We start from the raw sequence: 9,320 nt of genomic DNA, 5'->3' as shown, positions 1-9,320 counted from the left end.
TTTACCTTATTGAAGCATTTACTTACAACAGTCTGTAATTGCCTAATAGAATCTGTGTGTGTGTGTATGTGTGTGTGTGTGTGTAGGACCTGAATTTAGTTCCCCACATCCCATGGTGGTTCACAACCCTCCATAACTACAGCTCCAGTGGCTCCAATGCTCGTCTGGCCTCTGTGAACACCTGGCACCCATGTGGTACACTGACGCACATGTGAACAAATGCTCAGAAAATAAAAACAGGCTGGCAGTGGTAGTGCTCATCTTTAATCCCAGCATTTGGGAGGCAGGAGGATCTTTGTGAAGTCAGTCTGGTTTATAGATGGAGTTCCAGGGTAGCCAGGGCTACACAGAGAAGCGCTGTCTAGAGAAATAGAACAAAACAAAACAAATAATAATAATATCTTTTTTTAAAGTTAGCCCTGGGCTATCATGATGGTTCAGAGGTAAAGGTGTCTTGCTGGGCATTATTGATGCACACCTTTAGTCTCAGCACTCAGGAGGTAGAGGCGGGCAGACCTCTGTGAGTTTGAGGCCACAGAGCAAGTTCCAGGACAGGTTCCAAAGCTACAGAGAAACCCTGTCTCGAAAAACAAACAAACAAATAAAAGTGTTTTTGTCTTGTAAGCTTGGTGGCTTGAGTTCAATGTCCAGAATCCATAGAAAGGTAGGAGAGAAACGACTCCTCAAAGTTGTCCTTTGGGCCCGGCGTTGGTGGTGCACGCCTTTAATCCCAGCACTCGGGAGGCAGAGGCAGGCGGATCTCTGTGAGTTCGAGACCAGCCTGGTCTACAAAGTGAGTTCCAGGACAGCCTCCAAAGCTACAGAGAAACCCTGTCTCAAAAAAAAAAAAAAACAACAAAAAAAGTTGTCCTTTGACCCCCTACTCCCTACCCCCCCCCCAACTCCCACCCCTGTCAAACATGCAGTCTCCGCTCACATAATAAAAACAAAAAGCTAGGTCCAGCAAGATGGTTCAGTGGATAAAACACTTGACACCAAGCCTGACGGCCTAAGTTCTGGACCTAGGAGAGGGATCTACCATGGGCGAAGGAGAGAACTGACGCCAAAAAATTGTTCCAACCCCTCCCTCAAAATAAATAAACGTAGTAATGAAAAAAAATTTCAAGTTGGATCATTTCATGTTCTCATTAGTTTCCCTTTTATCTGTGTGTTCACTCAAACAGGCCAAGGAAGAGGCACAGAGTGTCCCTGGGGCCTAGAGTTTCAGTAAACTTACCCAGTGTGGCCTGACTGGTTTTCCTGTGGAGGAGAGAGTCAGAAGCTTGCTTAGCTTATTACAGTGCAAATAAACTGGTAACAAAAGCAGCATGAAGAGAGTTGACGAAACCTTCGTTCTGGGATGGGCATAGTATCATAATGCTACAGCAAATATTTTAAAAACATTTATATGACATGAAATTATTATTGTGTTGGTTTTTCGTTTGTTTGTTTTGTTTTTCAAGACAGGGTTTCTCTGTAGCTTTGGAGGCTGTCCTGGACCTCGTGCTATAGACCAGGCTGGCCTAGAACTCATAGAGATCTGCCTGCCTCTGCCTCCCACCCAGCAAATTTAATGTTTTTTTAAAGATTTATTTATTTATCATATACACAGTATTCTACCTGCATGTGCACTTTCATGCTAGAAAGGGAACCAGATCTCATTATAGATGGTTGTGAGCCACCATGTGGTTGCTGGGAATTGAAATCAGGACCTCTGAAAGATCAGCCAATGCTCTTAACCTCTGAGCCACCTCTCCAGCCCTAAATTTAATGTTTTGATGAAACAAATTATAATAAGTTTTCCAAATACTAAGAATCAAAAAAAATTGCTGGGCAGTGGTGGCACACGCCTTTAATCCTAGAATTTAGGAGGCAGAGGATGGTAGATTTCTGAGTTCAAGGTCAGCCTGGTCTATAAAGTGAGTTCCAGGACAGCCAGGGCAACACAGAGAAACTCTGTCACAGCTTATCTTGTTTCTGCAGTAGGAACAACAGGAGCTGTCAGGGAATAGTGTGTTAATTCTCTAAAACTGTTTGACACAAAGAATGAATTATTGCAAATAATTACTAGTGGCCAATGAAAATGCCTGTCAAAAGAAATCTAAGAGAGAAAATTTGCAGTAACTTTCCAGCACTGGGAACCAGACAGCCTCAGCAAAGGATCTAACTCTACTTTCTAGATAGAATTATGGTTTCACTGAGGGATAAATTTCCCTGGAAGTGTGGCTCTGTGTACTTTCTTGAAGAATTTAGGTACTCAGGTATCTGAGATATAAACATGGAATTGGAAACATGCATGGAAGTAGTGTGTAGCATAGTTGAACAGTTATGGAGGAGGAAGAGATTCATTCAGTAGTGTAGCTATTGGCAGACAAACCACCACCCATGGCTCTCCAAGCAACACTAATGGTACTTACTGGTCACAAAACAACAACAACAAAACCCCAACAAAACATGACCCAGGTGGTGGCGGCAGCGCACACCTTTAATCACAGCACTCAGGAGGCCGAGGCATGACCTCTGTGAGGTCCAGGCTAGCCTAGTCTACACAGAGAGTTCTAGGACAGCTAGGGTCACACAGAAACACTGTCTCGGGAAACAAAACAAAACCCATGAAAATAGGGAGGGGCTGACTGGAAAAAGAGATTAATGGCGTGGTGGGAGGACACAGAGGAAGGGTGAATAGGATTGAAGTATGAGCTTGCATGAAACGGTCATAATGGAACTCACTGCTATATATAAATATTATAGATAAAGTAATTTAAAAGTGTATGATGGGGGCCAGGCGGTGGTGGCGCACGCCTTTAATCCCAGCACTAGGGAGGCAGAGGCAGGCTGATCTCTGTGAGTTCGAGGCCGGGCTGGACCGATAGCCTCTGAAACAATACAGAGAAAGCCTGTCTTGAAGAAACCAAAAAAAAAAAAAGTGTATGATGGGGGCTGGAGAGATGACTCAAAGGTTAAGAGCACTGACTGCTCTTCCAGAGGTCCTGAGTTCAATTCCCAGCAACCACATGGTGGCTCACAACCATCTATAATGAGATCTGGCGCCCCCTCTGGCGTGCAGACATACGTAGAGGCAGGATGTTGTATTCATAATAAATAAATAAAATCTTTTTTAAAAAAGTGTATGATGGATCAGACAAGGAGAAGAAATTAAAGATCACTTTTTTCCTCTAGTAATGCTTGTTAAAACAGAAAATGTTTATAATGTTATCAGGCTTGGCAGCAAGTGCCTTTACCAAAGCCATCTCAACAGCCACTAGTAATATCTTAAAAGTGAAAAGAAAGAAGAATTTAAATTCTTATTGTGCCTTTTGGCACCCATTTGTCTTGACTAGATCACCAGATAGCTCCCTACATTCTGTTTGTGGTACTTAACTAGCATGCTTATTTTCAGTATAGAGGGTCAAAGTTGAGATTCCTCAACGTTATAGTGTGACATTCCACAGAACGAAATGATCAGAGCTGTAGAAGGGTCAATGTGAGTGGCTTTCTTTTCTAGGAACATGGAGATTGCTTTTGATGGTCTCTTCTGATCAGATGGAAAAGAACACATTCTTCCAATAAGTAACTAGTGGTGCAGCTGCCCACCTGCTCCCGAAGGCTAACACACATGCACAGCGGCCACCAGGCAATAGCTACAGGTCAGTTTGTGCTTTCTGACCCTCCCCTGCTGTGATCTCTGTTGGTTTTGCAATAGTCAGTCACAGGATGCCATGGGCCTAATGGACCCCTTTCTTCAAGGCTACAGTTTTGCCTGAATAAAGCATGACTGCTTTATAATGCTTTGATCCTTCAAATACAATAACTTTTACTTCACAGGTCAGTTACCATTTATCTGCCACTGCCCTGTACATCTGTCACTAAGTTCATATCACAGACCAGGACAATGATAGTGGGGTTAGTTCACAGGACCACTGACCTACCTAAGATGGACTTGGGCCATTTACCCTCAGGTCTCGATGTTTCCCGTTTTATTATGAAAGTTATAACTGACTTATTTTTAATCACCATGGCACCAGAGGGAGATCATTGTCTAAATCCAACTGCACTCAATAGATCCAGGATTAGTCCTTTCTCTAGTGGATAGTCCCATAGGTCCCACTAGGCAAAGACTAGGCTATAAATGTTTTCTGTACTTTCAATGGTCTAGAATACCCAAATAATGGGCTGTTTGTCTAAGACCTGTGTGTAATTCATATCAAAGTTGTCTGGGGGAATCATGATTTTCTGCTTGGTGGCTGACATGAATATCTTGCACCCCTCTTCTTTGTTGCTTCTGGCTATTGATCATAAATGTCATTATCATCATCACCTGTGTGGCATCACTCCTAGGAACAGCAAGGCCTGCTTGTTACTGACATACATACACCCTTGTAATGCAAGGCCTTGCAAAAACAGCCTTGTTTCTAGTTTCAGCAACTGCACGTCTCTTGCTTCTGACAGTGAAATGTTACCTCTAGGCTCTTGTTAGAACTCCATCATCTCACTGGTACCCAGGGAGCCCAGTTCCTTAGTAGCTCTCTTGCCTTCAGCTGATGACCTCTCAAGGATGCTCCACTCACCTTGAGAGTAGTACATTCTGTGCTGTTTTTGCAATAGGGGTGGCTATGATCCGTCTGGGGATATGATGGGCTAGAGGGGCTTCATGTTTAGTCCTTACAGGCTTTGCTGAAATGCCTGACCCTCTCTCTTCATTAGCCTCAGCATCCCCATGTCATTCACTATGGCAACTTATGTCGCCTCTCCAAAGAGCTCTGTTTTAGTTAGGGTTTCTATTGCTGTGAAGAGACACCATGACCATGGCAAGTTTCATAAATGAAAACTTTAACTGAGGTGACAACCTAAAGATTCAGAGGTTTAGTCCATTGTCATTATGGTGGGGAGCATGGAGGCAGGGCTGGGAGTCTGGCGGGATGCTGGCAGACATGGTACTGGAGAATTCTATGTCCTGATTCAAAGGCAACAGGAAGCAAGCTGCACATTTGCGACCCCCGGGAAGGGACCCCCGACCCGCGGGGGTGAGGTGATGAGGGTCGCTACTAATTTAGTGGGCCTTCACGAGCAGATCCGATCTGGAAATTGAACTTCAAGAGGTTAATGGAATCAGGCTCAAGACAACGTTCGCTGATCAAGAGCCTTTATTTTTTGGGGCGCGCTGGAATTTATAGAGGAAGGACCTCAGGGGGTGGTACAAGCATGTCAATCAAGTCTCAATTCAAATATACACCAAATACGGTAAAGACAAAGCTGTAATTTTCCATCAGTCATCAGTTGCATTCCACAAATGCTTGTCAGCGTAAGTCAGGTGCAGGAATTAGGGAAGGATAGGAAGTGTACAGCAGAACACTATAATTTTGTTAACAAAGACAATTGCTCTGTAAGGGTATTTCCCCTGGCTAGGCGGGTGGGCTGCCCTGTGTAAATTTAACTTTAATGGTTAGCCTTTTCCTTTGTCTCAAGGGCATGTGTGCTCGCAGTCACATAGTCAGAAGGCCAAGAAACGGTTGACAGACTCCATTTTGTTCAAGGTTCTAGCAGTCCCCAACACACATTCAGCATTCTGTTAACTCCTTATATCTTCAAATCAAGGCCTGGAACCCAAATAGTCAACTGCTTGTTTGCTTGCTTTTGTTTTTTGAGACAGGGTTTCTCTGTGTAGCTCTGGCTGTCCTGGAACTCACTGTGTAGACCATACTGGTCTCAAACTCATAGAACTCCTGCTCTGCCTCCTGAGTGCTGGGATTAAAGGCATGTACCACCACCTCCCAGTTTACAATCAACAACCTCTTCTTTCTTCTTCTTCTTCTTCTTCTTCTTCTTCTTCTTCTTCTTCTTCTTCTTCTTCTTCTTCTTCTTCTTCTTCTTCTTCTTCTTCTTCTCTCTTGGGTTTTCAAGACAGGGTTTCTCTGTGGCTTTGGAGGCTGTCCTGGAACTAATTCTTGTAGACCAGGCTGGTCTCGAACTCACAGAGATCCGCCTGCCTCTGCCTCCCGAGTGCTGGGATTAAAGGCGTGCGCCACCACCGCCCGGCTTACAATCACCTTCTTATAAGTATCAATTTTCAATGAAGGGATAGAACTTTTCACAGGAAAAAAAAGGAGAAATTAATGAGCCATTGGTAAAGTGTTTGTCTAGCATTTGTAAGAACTTGGTTTCAAACCACAACTCAGAAAAGAAGAAAAAAGGTAAAATTAAAATTCAGTAGATGAATATGTCTCAAATGAGGATATGGGAGAAGAAACATGTTTCCCTCTATATCAGCGATGCATTGATTCCTTTGTATCTAGGTAGAATCACATTGAATGCCATTACCCTCTGCCACCCACAGTGGACTTGTGGGTCAGTGGGAAGTAAATGCTGTCTGTTGGTTCACTGGAGAAGTTAATTATTTACTCCATCTGATTAGGAATAGCCCCCAAGGACACAGAAAATATCAACACAGGATAATAGATGTTGGATTCTAACAGTAAGATCCACATAGCACCCATGTGGCGAAGACTGAAAGAGAAACATCAAATTCCTTCTTGTCTGGCTCTAATAATTATGCCTTAGATACGATATAAACTTACTGCTATTTCGTGAGTTTGTATTTATTTTATAATCCAGCCAGCATAGTTTTTCCTTTTCCTTTGTGTGTTCCTATGTACCTGTGTGTCATGTATGCGTGCACGTGAGGAAGCCAGAGGTCCATCCAGAGCATAGTCTCTAGTCCTTCCCTGCCTTACCTTTGACACGGGTCTCACTGGTCTTGGAGCTCACCAATCTGATCCAGTTAGACTGGCTTTCTGACCAGCCATGCACCTTCCTCCTTCGCTACCTCCTCAGCGTTGGAGCAGGCATGTTCTTTTCCCTCACGTGGGTGCTGATGATTGAACGGAGGTCCTTACGCTTGCACGACCAGAACTCCACTTACTGAACCATCATTCTTTTTTTCTTTTCCTTAATTATGACCCTACAAACTCTCAGCAGGGTCTTCATATTCCACATAAGCAGAATATAGTTTTGAAACACAGTTCTTTCAAAACCATGGTGGAGGGGTGGAGAGATGGCTCTGTGGTTAAGAGGACTGACTACTCTTCCAGAGGTCCTGAGCTCAATTCCCAGCAACCACATGGTGGCTCACAGCCATCTGTAGTGAGATCTGATGCCCTCTTCTGGCATAAAGGCATAATGCAGATAGAGCACTCTTAAAAAAAAAATGAAGGCTTAGCCAAAAGGTAAATTTGAACACAAAACTTATGAAAGGGGCATATCAATTTTGAAAGCACTTGCTAGACAGATGTGGTAGGTGGCTCGTGCCTGTAATCCCAGCAGTTGGAAGAGGAAGGTAATGAGGATTAGGAACTCAAGGTTACTCTTGGCTGCTCAGCAAGTTCAAGTCCAACCTGAGCTACAAGAAACCCTGTGTCAAAAAACAAAACAGCAGAGATTGATTGACTTTGAGATCATTTATCATGTCTGAGCACACACGTGTGTACGTGAGTATGGAGGCCAGAGGACAGCTTCAGGTTGCTGTTACTCAGGTACTGTCTACCTTGACTGCATGCAAATCACCCTGCAAAACCTCCCAGCTTTAAAGGAACCATTTAGCTCAGGCTTTGTCGGTTGGTGTGTTGGCCCTGGCTCAGCTGACTCTGATTTCTGCTTAATTCATGTATCAGCCACCAGGTGGCAGGTCACTCAGATGCCTGGACTGTGGTCCTTGTGTGTCTGGAGGATAGTGATGAGAAATAAGGCCACAAATCTCTGTTGTCAGACTAGCCCAAGAGTCTCTACTTGCCTGCACACGATCCCCTCTTGAGGCATAGGCTTTGCTGTTTGCTGCTTTGTATTAGCCAAAGAATAGTCACAGAGGCAGATATGACTAGTGACACAGATGGACTGGGGTGCAATTCAGTAATGGAGTGGAGTCCTTAGCATGCTTAAGGCGTAGGGTTCAATCACTAGCACCAAAGAGTAGAATGGGCAGGGTATGGGGAGGTCAGAAGCAGGGAGGAAGGAGGAGCAGGTGAAATCTGGGTGGGATGAGCTACAGGCTCTCATTATAAAGAGGTGCCTCCTCCTAAACCCACGTTTATTTTATGCACTCTCTTGGAATCCCTGCATTGGAGATTCCTGGATGCTTGATGCTCGCTGGACAGCTGGCCTAGCCTAATCATTGAGCTCCAGACTAATGAGAGACTGTCTCAAAATCAGGTACTATACCGAGTAATAGCAGCCTGAGGTTGTCCTCTGGCCTCCATTCTCACGTACACACATGCATGCTCAGACATGAACGTGCACAAAATTAAGAGATATGCTTACAAAGAGGCATGGATGCTTGCAACCATTTTAACAACCTCTTCCAAGTCTAACTTCTCTTCACTTGGAAAAACTTCAATTTGCGCGTTTTGCCTATGATCAACCCTTTGCTAGTTTTCATATCTGCCCTTCAAATAACAGAGGATCAACTCCCTTTATGAAGCAAGCTCTTTGGTAACTGTCCACAGTCACTTCAGAAAGCACCCGGGAAGCGTCCTCTTTAACATTATGGGCTGATCAAAATATTTATCCAGATAAATAAACAAGGTGGCTTAGTGGATAAGGGTGCTTGCTGTACTGTTCTGACAACCCAAGCTCAATCCCTGGGTCTCAGAGTGGAAGGAGAGAACTGGTCCTCCAAACCTGCCCTCTGACCTCCATACACATGCTGGGACAGCCTCCCCTCGTACAAATGTCAAGTGCACACACATTTAATATATGAACATATTTATTGAAACAATGTAGATCTTTTGAGAAAAAAGGCAAGAGGCAGGGTGTATGGAATTGTACATTGATACATTTTTAAAATATTTTATCACATTCTACTGAGTCTATTTAATTCTGTAGCTCTATTTCTTCTTCTCCTCATGAGATGGTAAAAGAATAAACTACAACCAAGCCATTCCAATTTATGAACATGGATCTCTGGTTGTTATTTCATCTTAATTACTGCTGGGTATCCTCAAGAAAAATAAATTTCCCTACATTTGTCAGTATTGGGGGAAATACAGCTTTGTCTGGTCTTCTGGTCCGAGGATATAGAGGTTGATCTCAAACTCATCCCTCTGCTTCAGTCCCCCAAGTGCTAAAATTATAGGCAGGTACCTTCATTCCGGGATAAACATGTTTTTATACTTATTTATTTATTGTATGCATGTGGAGATGCCCATGGCACGTGTGTAGAGATCAGAGGATAACGGGTGCATTCATTTCCTCCTAACACATGGATCTCAGGGATTGAACTCAGGTCTTGATGCTTGGCAGCAAGTGTCTTTCTTTGCTCAGCCTTCTCA

The sequence above is a fragment of the Mesocricetus auratus genome, unplaced genomic scaffold (assembly GCF_017639785.1).
Source record: "Mesocricetus auratus isolate SY011 unplaced genomic scaffold, BCM_Maur_2.0 Super-Scaffold_100691, whole genome shotgun sequence".
Classification (NCBI taxonomy): Eukaryota; Metazoa; Chordata; class Mammalia; order Rodentia; family Cricetidae; genus Mesocricetus; species Mesocricetus auratus.
The sequence above is the reverse complement of the archived record's forward strand: the minus strand, read 5'-3'. Positions refer to the sequence as shown.